The following is a 15194-nucleotide window of genomic DNA, read 5'->3' as shown; positions in this document are numbered from 1 at the left end:
CTCTTTTCGACTTGTGGTGTGAAACTCAGGTTTCATCTCGAGTTGTGACTGGGTCTCTGGGCCCCCTTGAATTGCATGAAGGGAGTCAAGCCTCCTCTCGAGTTTTGAGAGGGAACTCGGGATTGCTCTCGAGGTGCTGCAGGAGAAAAGGGCCTCATCTCGTGTTAACTGGGGAATCTCGTGGTTTGTCTTGAGTTGCGGCGGGAGGCTTGGGATTCCTCTCCAGGTACCACGGGGAACTCAGGCAGCCTCTAGTGTTGCCTCTGGGAAGTCAAGTCTCCATTCGAGTTGCGAGGGCGAGCATGGGGGTGCTCTGGAGTCACGGCAGGGGAATCAGGCCTCAATTTGCATGGAAGTGGGAATCTAAAGGTGTTTCTGAGTTTCGGCAGGAAGTGTGGGTTCCCTCGAGTTTCCACGGGGACCTGAGAGAGCCTCTCATGTTGTCTCTGGGAAGTCAGGAATCCTTTCAAGTTGTGAGGGGCCTCTCGGGATTCTTTTCGAGTTGGTGCAGGCAACTAGGGCCTCATCTCGAGATGAGGCGGGAAACTTAAGGTTCCTCTCCAGTTCTGACAAGGATCTCAGGGTCCCTATGGAGATTCCACTGAGGAGTCATATGTCATCTCGTGTTGGTGCATGGAACTCTGCTTCCTGCTCGAAGTGGAAAAGGGGTGTGAGGCCTCCTGTCAAGTTGAGGTAGGGATCATGGGCTAATTCTAGAAGTGCCACGGGGCTCTCAGTCCTCCCTTCATGTCGTGAGTTGATACTCAGGGTGACATTCACATCTTTTCAGGTGAATGAGGCCATATCTCGAGTGGACGAGGACATCGGGGTCTTTTCAATCAGTGGCACGACCCCTGGAGTTCCTCTCGAGTTTCAAGGTGAGACTGGCATCCTCCAAAGGTGCGATGGCAACGTCAGGATTCCTTTGCAGATGAAGAAGGGAAATGGACCCTCATCTCGAGATGAGGACGGGAAACCGGGGCTCTTCTTGAGTTGTGGCAGGAAGCTCGGTGTTTCTCTCCAGTGGAGACGGGTTTGTTGGGGAACTTCTTGAGTTGACTAAAGGGTGCCAAGTACCCTTTCGAGGCTCATGAGGGAAGGTGGGATTTCTCTTAAGATGGTGCAGTGGAAAGGGGCCTCATCTCAGGTTGAGCGGAGAATCTCCTGGGGTTTCTCCAGTCGTGACAGAAAATTTGGGGTTCCTCTCGAGTTGCGACCAGGACCTCAAACCTGCTCATGTTGCCTCAGCAAAGTCAAGTCTCCATATGAGTTGCGAGGGGCCTCTCAGGATTCCTCTCTAGTCTGTGCAGGGGCATACGGCCTCATCTCGAGTTGATGCTGGAACCTTAGGGTTCCTCTCCAGTTCTGACATGAATCTCCGGGTTCCTAAGGAGTCTCAACAGGGGAGTCAGGCCTTGTCTCATGTGGAGACATGGAACTCTGCTTCCCTCTCGAGGTTTGAAAGGTGTCAGGCTTCCTGTTGAGTGGACCTAGGGGTCTAGGGCTTTTTCTCAAGGTGCCATGGGGCTGTCACACCTCTCTTCGTGTTTTGAGTTGATCCTCGGGGTTCCAGTCGAGTCAGTGCAGGGGAATCAGGCTTACCTGGAGTGGCTGGGGAAATCGGGGTCTTTTTGAATTGAGGCACGACTCCCGGGGATGTGCTCAAGTTTCAAGATGAGACTGGCCTCCTCTTGCGAGGCAATGGCAACGTTGGGATTCCTTTTCCGATGAAGCAGGGGCATCGACCCGCATCTCGAGTTGAGGAGGCAGGAAATGGGGCTCTTCTTGAGTTGTGATGTGAAACTCGGTGTTCCTCTCAAGTGGGGACTAGTATCTCGGGGACCTTCCTGAGTTGCATCAAGGGTTTTCAAGTACCATTTCACATTTCAAGAGGGAACGTGGGGTTTCTCTCGAGACACTGCTCTGGAAAAGGGCCTTATCTTGTGTTGAGAGGAGAATCTTGTGGTTTTCCTCGAGATGCTGCGCGAAGCTTGGGTTTCTCTCGAGTTGCGACGGGAACCTCAGGGACCCGCTCGTGTTGCCTCAGTGAAGTCAGGTCTCTTTTTGAGTTGCGAGTGGCATGTCAGGATTCCTCTCGAGTTGCTGCCCGCGAATAGGGCCGTGTGTAGAGTTCAGTAGGGAAACTCAGTGTTTTTCTCCCACGGCGACAGGGATCTAGGGCTTCCTATCAAAGTTCAACTAGGGAGTCAGGCCTCGTCTGGTTTTGAGGCATGGAACTCTGCATTCCTCTCGAGTTGTCAAAGGGGTGTCAGGCCTCCGGTCAAGTTCAGGCGGGGAATTTGGGCTTTTTCAAGAGGATAGGCAGGGCCGACAGGCCTCCCATTCTGTCGTGAGAGGATACTCAGTGTTCCATTGGAGCCGATGCAGGGGAATTAAAACTTATCTGGAACTGAGTGGGAGCTCGGCGTCCTTTTTCCTTGCAACAGGATCCACCAGATACACTCAAGATTCAATTGGTGACACAGGCCTCCTCTTGTGGTGCGAAGGGAAGTTGGGATTCCTCTTGAGTTGAAGCAGGAAATGGGCCCTCATCTCCAGATGAGGTGGGACACATGGGGCTCTTCTCGAGTTGTGGTGGAAAATTGGCTTTCATTTCGAGTTGTGACAGGGATCTCTGGGCCCCCTTGAGTTCCATGAAGGGAGTCAAGCCTCCTCTCGAGTTTTGAGAGGAAACTCAGGATTGCTTTCGAGGCACTGCAGGAAAAAAAAAGGCCTCATCTCCCGTTGACGGGGAAATCTCGTGCTTTGTCTCGAGTTACGGTGGGAGACTTGGGTAACCTCTCCAGGTACCACTGGGAACTAAGGCAGCCTCTCGTGTTGACTCAGGGAAGTCAAGTCTCCATTCAAGTTGCAAGGGCAAGCTCGGGAGTGATCTGGAGTCACAGCAGGGAAATCAGGCCTCAATTTGCATGGAAGGGGGAATCTCAAGGTGTTTCTTGAATTGTGTCAGGAAGTGTGGGTTTCCTCAAGTTGCCATGGGGACCTGAGGGAGCCTCTCATGTTGTCTCTGGGAAGTCAGGAATCCTATCGAGTTGTGATTGGCCTCTGGAGATTCCTCTCACGTTGGTGCAGGCGACTAGGGCCTCATCTTGAGTTGAGACGGGAAACTCAGGGTTCCTCTCCAGCTCTGACAGGGAATTCCGGGTCCCTATGGGGATTCCACTGGGGAGGCAGACGTCCTCTAGTGCTGGGGCATGGAACTTCGCTTCCCACTCGAGGTGGAAAAGGGGTGTCAGGCCTCCTGTCATGTTGAGGTAGGGATCAGGGGCTGTTTCTAGAGGCGCCACAGGGCCCTCAGTCCTCCCTTAGTGTCGTGAGTTGATCTTCGGGGTGACATTCGCATCGTTGTAGGGGAATGAGGCCTTATCGCGAGTGGACGGGGACATCAGGGTCTTTTCGTAGGGTGGCACGACCCCTGGAGTTCCTCTCGAGTTTCAATGTCAGTCAGGCCTCCTCCTGAGGTGCGACGGGAACCTCAGGATTCCTTTGCAGATGAAGCAGGGGAATGGACCCTCATCTCGAGATGAGGATATGAACCCGGGGCTCTTCTTGAATTGTGGTGAGAAGCTCGGTGTTCCTCTCGAGTGGAGACGGATATGTCGGGGAACTTCTTGTGTTGCCTAAAGGGTGTCAAGTACATTTTCGAGGCTCAAGAGGGAAGGTGGGATTTCTCTCGAGATGATGCAGTGGAAAGGGGCAAAATCTCGCATTGACTGTAGAATCCTCTGGGGTTTCTCCAGTCGCAGCTGGAAATTTGGGGTTCCTCTCGAGTTGCAATGGGGACCTCAAACCCTCTCATGTTGCCTCAGCAAAGTCAAGTCTTCATTCGATTAGCGAGGGGCCTCTCGGTATTCCTCTCTAGTTGGTGCAGAGGCGTACGGCCTCATCTCAAGTTGATGCTGGAACCTTAGGGTTCCTCTCCAGTTCTGACATGGATCTCGGGGTTCTTATAGAGTCTCAACAGGGTAGTCAGGCCTTGTCTCGTGTGGAGACATGGAACTCTGCTTCCCTCTCGAGGTTTCTAAGAGATGTCAGGCTACCTGTCGAGTGGACCTAGGGGTCTGGGGCTTTTTCTCTAGGTGCCATGGGGTGTCACACCTCCCTTCGTGTTTTGAGTCAATCCTTGGGGTTCCAGTCGAGTCAGTGCAGGGGAATCAGGCTTACCTGGCATGGCTGGGGAAATCGGGGTCTTTTCAAATTGAGGCATGACTCCCGGGGATGTGCCCGAGTTTCAAGGTGAGACTGGCCTCCTCTTGAGGGGCAACAGCAACATCGGGATTCCTTTCTGGACGAAGCAGGGGAATCAACCCTCATCTCGAGTTAAGGAAGGGGAAAACGGGGCTCTTCTTGAGTTGTGGTGTGAAACTCGGTGTTCCTCTCGAGTGGGGATGGGTATCTTGGGGACCTTCCTGAGTTGTATCAAGGGTGTCAAGTTCCCTTTCGTGTTTCAAGAGGGAACATGGGATTTTTCTCGAGACACTGCTCTGGAAAAGGGCCTCATCTCGCGTTGAGGGGATAATCTCGTTGTTTTTCTCGAGTAGCGGCCAAAAACTTGGGTTCCTCTCGAGTTGCGATGGGGACCTCAGGGACCTGCTTGTGTTGCCTCAGTGAAGTCAGGTCTCTTTTCGAGTTGCAATGGGCACGTCAGGATTCCTCTCGAGTCACTGCCCGCGAATAGGGCCATGTCTAGAGTTCAGTTGGGAAACTCAGTGTTCCTCTCCTGTGGCAACAGGGATCTCGGGCTTCTTATCAAGATGCAACTAGGGAGTCAGGCTTCGTCTGGTGTCAAGGCATGGAAATCTGCATTCCTCTCGAGTTGTCCAAGGTGTGTCAGGCCTCTGGTCGAGTTCAGGCAGGGAATTTGGGCTTTTTCAAGAGGATAGGCAGGGCCAAAAGTCCTCCCATCCTGTCGTGAGAGGATACTCATTGTTTCATTGGATGCAGTGCAGGGGAATCAGGACTTATCTGGAGTTGAGTGGGAGCTCCGCATCATTTTTCCTTGTGGCAGGATCCGTGGGGTTCCACTCTAGATTCAATTGGTGACACAGGCCTCCTCTTGTGGTTCTAGGGGAAGTTGAGATTCCCCTTGAGTTGAAGCAGGGAATGGGCCCTCATCTCCAGATCAGGTGGGACACACGGGGGTCTTCTCGAGTTGTGGTTGGAAACTCGGTTTTCATCTCAAGTTTTGATGGGAATCTCTGGGCCCCCTTGAGTTGCATGAAGGGAGTTAAGCCTCCTCTCGAGTTTTGAGAGAGAACTCGGGATTACTCTCAAGGTGATGCAGGAGAAAAGGGCCTCATCTCGCGTTGATGGAGGAATCTCGTGGTTTGTCTCGAGTTGCAGCAGGAGGCTTAGGATTCCTCTCCAGGTACCACGGGGAACTCAGGCAGCCTCTTGTGTTGCCTCAGGGAAGTCAAGTCTCCTTTCAAGTTGCGAGGGTGAGCACGGGTGTGCTCTGGAGTCACGGCAGGGGAATCAGGCCTCAATTCACATGGAAGAGGGACTCCCAAGCTGTTTCTCGAGTTGCAGCAGGAAGTGTGGGTTCCCTCAAGTTTCCACGGGGACCTGAGAGAGCCTCTCATGTTGTCTCTGGGAAGTCAGGAATCCTTTTGAGTTGTGAGGGGCCTCTCTGGATTCCTCTGGAGTTGGTGCAGGCGACTACACTTCATCTCGAGTTGAGGCGGTACACTCAGGGTTCCTCTCCAGCTCTGATAGGAATCTCGAGGTCCCTATGGAGATTCCATTGGGGAGTCAGATGTCTTTTCTTGTTGGGACATGGAACTCCTCTTCCTGCTCGAGTTGGAAAAGGGGTGTCAGGCCACCTGTCGAGTTGAGGTATGGATCAGAGTCTATTTCTAAAGGTGCCACGGGGCTCTCAGTCCTCCCTTAGTGTCGTGAGTTGATCCTCGGTGTGAAATTCGCATCGTTGCAGGGGAATGAGGCCTTATCTTGAGTGGATGGAGACATCAGGGTCTTTTCAAATGGTGGCACGACCCCTGGAGCTCCTCTGGAGTTTCAAGGTGAGACTGGCCTCCTCCTGAGGTGTGACCAGAACGTCGGGATTCCTTTGCAGACGAAGCAAGGGAATGGACCCTCATCTCGTGATGAGGAGGGGAAACTGGGGCTCTTCTTGAGTTGTGGTGGGAAGTTCAGTGTTCTTCTCGAGTGGAGACGTATTTGTCGGGGGAACTTCTTGCGTTGCCTAAAGTGTGTCAAGTACCCTTTGGAGGCTCAAGAGGGAAGGTGGGATTTCTCTTGAGATGCTGCAGCGGAAAGGGGCCTCATCTCGCGTTGAGGGGAGAATCTCCTGGGGTTTCTCGATTCCTTGCAGAAAACTTGCGGTTCCTCTCGAGTTGCAAAGGTGACCTCAAACCCCTCGTGTTGCCTTAGGAAAGTCAAGTCTCCATTCGATTTGCGAGGGGCCTCTCTGGATTCCTCTCCAGTCGGTGCAGGAGCATAGTGCCTCATCTCGAGTTGAGGCCAGAACCTCAGGTTTCCTCTCCAATTATGACGTTGATCTCGGGGTTTCAGTGGAGTTTGAACTGGGGAGGCAGGCCTCGTCTTGTGTTGAGGCATGGAATTCGGCTTGCCTCTTGAGTTAGGAATGGGGTGTCAAGCCTCTTGTCGAGTTGATTTTGTAACCTGTGGTGTTTTATGGAGGATGCAACTGGGGTGTCAGTGCCCCTTGGTGTTGCGACTCAGTACTCAGGGTTCCATTCTAATCAGGCCTTATCTCGAGTGGATGGGGAAATCGGTGTCTTTGGGATTGTGGCATGACCCACGAGGTTTCCTTTCAAGTGTCAATGTGAGACCAGCCTCCTCTTGAGGTGCGACGGGAAGGTCAGCATTCCTTTCCAGACAAAGCAGGGGAATTGAACCTCATCTTGAGATGGGGAGGGGCAAAGGGGCTCAGATTGAGGTGTGTCAGGAAACTTGGTGTTCCTCTCAAGTGGGGATGGGTATGTCGGGGAACTTCTTGAGTTTCATAAAGGGTGTCGAGTACCGTTTCAAGTTTCAAGAGGGAACGTGGGAGTTCTCTTGTGACCCTGCAATGGGAAAGGGCCTCATCTCGCATTGAGGGGAGAATCCCTTGGTTTTTCTAGAGGCTCGGTGTGAAGTTTGGTGTTCCTCTCGAGTTGCGACTTTGACCTCAGCATCCCGCTCGTATTGCCTCAGGGAAGTCAGGTCTCATTTCGAGTTGAGACAGGAACCTTGGGATTCCTCGCAAGTCACTGCAGGGTAAATATTCCTTAGATAGACTTGTGTCCAGAAACTCCGTGTACCTCTCCAGTGGGGACAGGGATCTTTGGGTTGTGTTCAAGGTTCCCCTGGGGAGTCAGGCCTTGTCTCGAGTTGAAGCAAAGAACTTTACTCTCGAGTTGCAACGGGTATCTCCCGGACTCCTTTAAGTGGCCTTAAGGGAGTCAAGACTCCTATGGAGTTTTCAGAGGGAACTCGGGATTCCTCTCTAGGCGCTCCAAGAAAGAACGGCTTCATCTAGCGATGATGGAGGAATCTCATGGTTTTTCTTGAGTTGCGGTGGGAAGTTTGGGGTTTCTCTAGAGATACGACCAGGAACAACTGAGCCTCCCGTGTTGCCCCAGGGAAGTCCAATCTCCATTAGATTTGAGATGGGAAGAGCGGGATTTCTCTCGAGTCATGGCAGGGGAATCGGGCCTCTATTCACGTTGAAGGGAGAATCTCGAAGTTTTTCTTGAGTTGCGGCAGGGAACTTTGGGGTCCCTTGAGTAGCCACGGTGACCTCAGGGAACTTCTCATGGTGCCTATGGGAAGTCAGGAATCCTTTCGTGTTGGGAGGGGCCTCTTAGGATTCCTTTGGTGTCAGTACAATGGAAGAGGGCCTCATCTCCTGTTCAGGTGGGAACCTCAGGGTTCCTCTCCTGTTATGATGTGGATCTCGGGGTGTGTCTGCAGTTTCAAATGGGAAGTCAGGTCTCAACTGTGTTGAGGCATGAAACTCTGCTTTTCTTTCCAGCTGTAAAAGAGGTTTCAGGCCTCCAGTGGAGTTGAATTGGGACCTGGGGCTTTTCTCGAATTTCGAATCGGGTTATAAGTCCTCCCTTTGTGTTGTAAGTTGATTCTCGGGGTCCTGTTCGAATCGGTGTAAGGGAATCAGGCCTTATCTCGAGTGGATGGGGAACTCCGTGTCTCTCAAATTGGGGCAAGACCCACGGGTTCCTCTCCAGTTTCAACTTGAGACTGGCCTCCTCTTGAGGTGCGACGGGAACGTTGGCATTCCCTTCCAGATGAAGCAGGTGAATTGACCCTCATTTGAAGTTGAGGAGGGTATAAAGTGGCTCTTCTTGGGTTGTGGCCTGAAACTCAGGGTTCTTCTGGAGTGGGGACGGGTATCTTGGGAAGCTTCTGGGATTTCATAAAGGTTGTCAACTTCCCTTTCTACTTCCAAGAGGGAACTTGGGATTTCTTGGGAAACACTGCAGCGAAAAAGGGCTTCATCTCGCGTGGAGGAGAGAATTCTATGGTTTTTGTGGAGAGGTAGAGGGAAGCTTAGGGTCACTTTCAAGTTGCATGGGGACCTGGGGGACCCGCTCGTGTTTCCTCAGGGAAGTCAGATCTGCCTTTGAGTTGTGAGGGGCACCTCGGGATTCCTCTTGCATTGCTGAAGGGATGAAGAGGGCCTCATCTCGAGTTGAGGCATGAACCTCAGGGTTCCTCTCCATTTCTGACATCGATCTCTGTTTCTGTGGAGTTTGAACAGGGGAGGCAGGCCTCATCTTGTCTTGAGGCATGGAGCTCGACTTCCCTCTCGAGTTGTGAATGGGGTTTCAGGCCTCTTGTCAAGTTGCATTTGGAACCTGTGGCTTTTTCTGGAGGATGCAACTGGGGTGTTAGTGGCCCTTGGTGTTGTGACTCAGTACTTGGGGTTCCTTTCGAATCAGGCCTTGTCTCGAGTGAATGGGGAAATCAATGTCTTTGGGATTGTGGCATGACCCACGGGGTTTCCTGTCGAGTTTCAGTGTGAGACCAGCCTCCTCTTAATTTGTGACCGGAATGTCAGGATTCCTTTCCAGACAAAGCAGGAGAATCGACCCTCATCCTGAGATGAGGAGGGGCAAAAGAGCTCAGAATGAAGTGTGCCTGGGAACTCGGTATTCCTCTCAAGTGGGGATGCGTATGTCGGGGAACTTCTTGAATTGCATAAAGGTGTTGAGTACTGATTCGAATTTCAAGAGGGTATGTGGGATATCTTTTGAGATGCTGCAGTGGGAAAGGGCCTCCTCTCGCTTTGAGGGGAGAATCCAGTGGTTTTCCTTGAGGTTTCTCAGGAAGTTTGGGGTTCCTCTTGTGTTGCGACATGGATCAGGGTCCACTCGTATTGCCTCAGGGAAGTCAGGTCACATTTTGAGTTGTGACAAGCACTTCTGGATTCCTCTCAAGTCACTTCAGGGGAAATATACCTCAGATAGACTTGTGTCCACAAACTCCGTGTTCCTCTCCAGTGGCAACAGGGATTTCTGGGTTGCATTCAAAGTTCACCTGGGGAGTCAGGCCTCGTCTTGAGTTGAAGGAACGAACTCTGCTCTCCTCTCGAGTTGCAATGGGCATCTCCTGGAGCCCTTGAGTGGCCTAAATGGATTCAAGCCTCCTGTGGAGTTTTGAGAGGGAACTCGGGATTGCTCTCTAGGCCCTGCAGGAAAAGAAGGGCCTCATCTCGCGATGACAGAAGAATCTCGTGTTTTTTCTCGAGTTGCAGCGGGAAGTTTGGGGTTTCTCACGAGTTATGACGGGAAACTCAGGGACCCTCCTGTGTTGCCCAAGAGAAGTCCAGTCTCCATTCGAGTTGTGTTGAGGAACGGGGGATTGCTCTCGAGTCACGGCAGGGGAATTGGGCCTCAATTCTCAGAAAAGCAGGAATCTCAAGGTCTTTCTCATGTTGCGGCAGGAAACTTAGGGGTCCCTCGAGTTGCAACGGTGACTTCAGGGAACATCTCATGGTGCCTATGGGAAGTCAGGAATCCTTTCAAGTTGTGAGGGGACTCTTAGGATTCCTCTGGGGTCAGTGCAATTGAAGAGGGCCTCATCTCGAGTTGAGGTGGGACCCTCAGGGTTCCTCTCCTTTTCTGACGTGGATCTCGGTGTGTGTCTGCAGTTTCAAACAGGGAGTCAGGTCTCGAGTTATGTTGAAGCATGGAACTCTGCTTTCCTCTCGAGCTGTAAAAGAGGTTTCAGGCTTCCAGTCGAGTTGAACTGGGGACCTGGGGCTTTTCTCAAATTTGCAACCAGGGTATCAGTCCTACCTTCGTGTTGTGAGTTGATTCTCGGGGTTCCATTCGAATCAGTACAAAGGAATCAGCCTCATCTGGAGTGGAGGGGCAAATCCGTGTCTCTCGATTTGTGGCAAACCCCCAGGTCCTCTCCAGTTTCACGTAGAGACCGACCTCCTTTTGAGGTGCGACGGGGACTTAGGCATTCCTTTCCAGATTAAGCATGGGAATTGACCCACATCTCGAGTTGAAGAGGGGGAAACGGGGCTCTTTCTGGGTTTTGGTGGGAAACTCAGCATTCCTCTGGAGTGGAGATGGCTATCTCGGGAAGCTTCTGGGGTTTCATAAAGGGTGTCAAGTTTCCTTTCGAGTTCCAAAAGGGAACATGGGATTTCTTGGGAAACGCTGCATTGTAAAAGGGCCTCATATTGTGTTGAGGGGAAAATTTCGTGGTTTTTGTGGAGTTGTGGCGGGAAGCTTAGGGTTCCTCTCGAGTTGCATGGGGATCTGGGGGACCCGCTCGTGTTTCCTCAGGGAAGTCAGATCTGCTTTCGAACCCGAGGGGCACTTCGGGATTCCTATCCCGTCGCTGCAGGGATGAATAGGGCCTCATCTTGAGTTGAGGCAGGAACCTTAGGGTTCCTCTCCATTTCTGACATCGATTTCAGGTTTCTGTGGAGTTTGAACAGGGGAGGTAGGCTTCGTCTTTTGTTGAGATGTCGTTCTTTCTTTCACCTTCTAGCTGAATTTTTCCTCTGAGGCGGGGAAGCTCGTCAAGCCTACTAATTTTGCCTGGGCTTCTAAGATCTGACTGGGGAGGCCTTAGTGTCTCCTCTCTTTTGGGAGAATGGGAGAACGCCTGCAGCCTTCGTAGGTGACGTAAATGCCCTGCTTTGGAAGTTTATTCAGCCTCTTTTCTCCACTGAATTTCCTCACTGAGCTATCCTCATTCTATTACTCTTTACATCTCTAGTTAATATCTAATTGAAGCTACTGTATCCTGACCCTCGCTGATGCCATCCCTGCTTCGAATACCCTGGATCAGCCGGGGCTGGACCCCGGCATTGAGACATGGAATTCGGCTTGCCTCTAGAGTTGTGAATGGGATGTCAAGCCTCTTGTCGAGTTGGATTTGTAACCTGTGTCTTTTTATGAAGGATTCAACCAGGGTGTCAGTGCCCCTTGGTGTTGCGACTCAGTACTCGGGGTTCCATTAGTATCCGGCCTTATCTCGAGTGGATGGGGAAATCGGTGTCTTTGGGATTGTGGCACGACCCACGAGGGTTCCTGTCGAGTTTCAATGTGAGACCAGTCTCCTCTTGAAGTGTGACAGGAACGTCGGGATTCCTTTCCAGACAGAACAGGGGAATACCCCCTCATCTCGAGATGAGGAGGGGCAAAGGGGCTCAGATTGAGGTGTGTCGGGAAACTCGGTGTAACTCTCAAGTGGAGACAGGATTGTCGGGGAACTTCTGAGTTTCATAAAGGGTGTAGAGTACCGTATAGATTTTCAAGAGGGAACGTGTGATTTCTCGCAAGACACTGCAGTGGGAAAGAGCCTCATCTCACGTTGAGGGGAGAATCCTGTGGTTTTCGTCGAGGCTTGGTGGGAAGTTTGGGGTCCCTCTCGAATTGTGACGTGGGCCTCAAGATTCTGCTCATATTACTTCATGGAAGTCAGGTCTCATTTTGAGTTTACGGGAACCTCGGGATTCCTCCCAAGTCACTGCAGGGTAAATATTCCTTAGATAGACTTGTGTCCAGAAACTCCATGTTCCTCTCCAGTGGGGACAGGGATCTCCAGGTTGCCTTCAAGGTTCCCCTGGGGAGTCGGGTCTCGTCTCGAGTTAAAGCAAAGAACTTTACTCTCGAGTTGCAATGGGTATCTCCTGGGGCCCTTTAAGTGGCCTTAAGGGAGTCAAGACTCCTATGGAGTTTTCAGAGGGAACTTGGGATTCCTCTCTAGGCCCTCCAAGAAAGAAGGGCTTCATCTCACGATGATGAGGGAATCTCATTGTTTTTCTTGAGTTGTGGCAGGAAGTTTGGGGTTTCGCTCAAGTTACAACCGAGAACTCAGGGAGCATCCCATGTTGCCCCAGGGAAGTCCAGTCTCCATTAGATTTGAAATGGGGAACGCGGGATTGCTCTCGAATCACTGCAGGGGAATCGGGCCTCAATTCACGATGAAGGGGGAATCTCGAGGTCCTTATCGAGTTGCGGCAGGAAATTTTGGGGTCCCTCGAGTTGTGACGGTGACCTCAGTGAACTTCTGATGGTGCCTATGGGAAGTCAGGAATCCTTTCGTGTTGAGATGGGCCTCTCGTGATACCTCTGGTGTCAGTACAATGGAAGAGGGCCTCATCTCCTGTTCAGGCGGGAACCTCATGTTTCCTCTTCTGTTCCGATGTGGATCTCGGGGTGTGTCTGCAGTTTCAAATGGGAATTCAGGTCTCAACTGTGTTGAGGCATAGAACTCTGTTTTTCTCTCCAGGTGTAAAAGAGGTTTCAGGCCTCCAATTGAGTTGAATTGGGGATCTGGGGTTTTTCTCGAATTTAGAATTGGGGTATCAGTCCTCCCTTTGTGTTGTGAGTTGATTCTCAGGGTTCTGTTCAAATCGGTGCAGGGGAATCAGGCCTTATCTCGAGTGGATGGGGAACTCCGTGTCTCTCAAATTGTGGCAAGACCCCCAGGTTCCTCTCCAGTTTCAATTTGAGACCAACCTCCTCTTCAGGTGCGACGGGGATGTCGGCATTCCCTTCCAGAAGAAGCAGGGGATTTGACCCTCATTTCGAGTTGAGGAGGGGAAAAAGTGGCACTTGTTGGGTTTTGTTGGGAGACTCAGCATTCCTCTGGAGTGGGGATGGGTATCTCAGGAAGCTTCTGAGGTTTCATAAAGGGTGTCAAGTTTCCTTTCTACTTCCAAGAGGGAACGTGGGATTTCTTAGGAAACACTGCAGCATAAAAGGGCCTCACCTCGCATGGAGGGGAGAATTCCATGGTTTTGTGGAGTTGTAGTGGGAAGCTCACGGTTGCTCTCAAGTTGTATGGGGACATGGGGGACCCACTCGTGCTTCCTCAGGGAAGTCAGATCTACTTTCGAGTTGCGAGGGGCACCTCGGGATTCCTCTTGCATCGCTGCACAGATGAATAGGGCCTCATCTCGAGTTGAGGCGCGAACCTCAGGGTTCCTCTCCATTTCTGACATCGATCTCAGGGTTTCTGTGGAATTTGAACAGGGGAGGCAGGACTTGTCTTGTGTTGAGTCATGGAATTCGGGTTCCCTCTCGAGTTGTGAATGGGATGTCAGGCCTCTTGTTGAGTTGCATTTGGAACCTGTGGCTTTTTCTGGAGGATGCAACCAGGGTGTCAGTGCTCCTTGGTGTTGCAACTCAGTACTCGAGGTTCCATTCGAATCTGGCCTTATCTTGAGTGGATGGGGAAATCGGTGTCTTTGGGATTGTGGCACGACCCACGAGGTTTCCTGTCGAGTTTCAATGTGAGAGCGGCTCCCTCTTGAGTTGCAACGGGAACGTCAGGATTGCTTTCCAGACAAAGCAGGAGACTCGACCTTTATCTTGAGATGAGGAGGGTAAAAGAGCTCAGAATGAAGTGTGCCCTGGAACTTCGTATTCCTCTCAAGTGGGGATGCATATGTCGGGGAACTTCTTGAATTGCATAAAGGTGTCGAGTACCGATTCGAATTTCAAGAGGGTACGTGGGATATCTTTCGAGATGCTGCAGTGGGAAAGGGCCTCATCTCACTTTGAGGGGAGAATCCTGTGGTTTTCCTCGAGGTTTGGCAGGAACTTTGGGGTTCCTCTCGAGTTGTGACGGGGACCTCAGCGTCCCGCTTGTATAGCCTCTGGGAAGTCAGGTCTTACTTCGAGTTGTAATGGGCACCTCTGGATTCCTCTGAAGTCACTGCAGGGGAAATAGGCCTTAGATAGACTTGTGTCCACAAACTGATCTCTGTTGCATTCAAGGTTCACCTGGGGAGTCAGGCCTCTTCTCGAGTTGAAGGAAGGAACTCTGCTCTTCTCTCGAGTTGCAACAAGCATCTCTTGGAGCCCTTGAGTGACCTAAAGGGAGTCAAGCCTCCTATGGAGTTTTGAGAGGGAACTCTGGATTGCTCTCTAGGCCCTGCAGGAAAAGAAGGGCCTCATCTCGTGATGATCGAGGAATCTCGTGGTTTTTCACGAGTTTTGGCAGGAAGTTTGGGGTTTCTCTCGAGTTACAATTGGGAACTCAGGGAGCCTCCCATGTTGCCCCAGAGAAGTCCAGTCTCCATTTGACTTGCGATGGGGAGTGTGGAATTTCTCTCGAGTCACAGCAGGGGAATCTGGCCTCAATTCGTGTAGAAGGGTGAATCTCAAGGTCTTTCTCGAGTTGCGGCAGAAAACTTTGGGGTCCCTCGAGTTGTGACAGTGACTTCAGGGAACTTCTCATGGTGCCTATGGGAAGTCAAGAATCCTTTCGAGTTGTGAGGGGACTTTTAGGATTCCTCTGGGGTCAGTGCAATGGAAGAGGACCTCATCTCGAGTTGAGGCGGGAACCTCAGGGATCCTCTCCTGTTCTGACATGGATCTCGGTGTGTGTCTGCAGTTTCAAACAGGGAGTTAGGTCTCAACTTATGTTGAGGCATGGAACTCTGCTTTCCTCTAGAGCTGTAAAAGAGTTTTCAGGCCTCCAGTAGAGTTGAATTGGGGACCTGGGGCTTTTCTCTAATTAGGAAACGGGGTATAAGTCCTCCCTTTGTGTTGTGAGTTGATTCTCGGGGTTCTGTTCAAATTGGTGCAAGGGAATCAGGTCGTATCTCAAGTGTACGGGGAACTCCGTGTCTGTCGAATTATGGCAAACTCCCAGGTCCTCTCCAGTTTCACATTCAGACCGACCTCCACTTGAGGTGTGACGTGGACATTGGCATT

At 51.6% G+C, this 15194-nt stretch overlaps 2 pseudogenes; both read left to right on the top strand.

Annotated features, from left to right (window-relative positions):
- The window catches only part of LOC129654224 (uncharacterized), a 72732-nt pseudogene that overhangs the window by 23612 nt on the left and 33926 nt on the right, over window positions 1-15194 (top strand).
- LOC129654223 (ankyrin repeat domain-containing protein 26-like) overlaps window positions 4227-15194 on the top strand; it is a 131225-nt pseudogene continuing 120257 nt past the window's right edge.

This window comes from Bubalus kerabau, chromosome 5 (assembly GCF_029407905.1).
Source record: "Bubalus kerabau isolate K-KA32 ecotype Philippines breed swamp buffalo chromosome 5, PCC_UOA_SB_1v2, whole genome shotgun sequence".
Lineage (NCBI taxonomy): Eukaryota > Metazoa > Chordata > Mammalia > Artiodactyla > Bovidae > Bubalus > Bubalus kerabau.
This window is presented reverse-complemented; position numbering and strand designations above follow the sequence as displayed.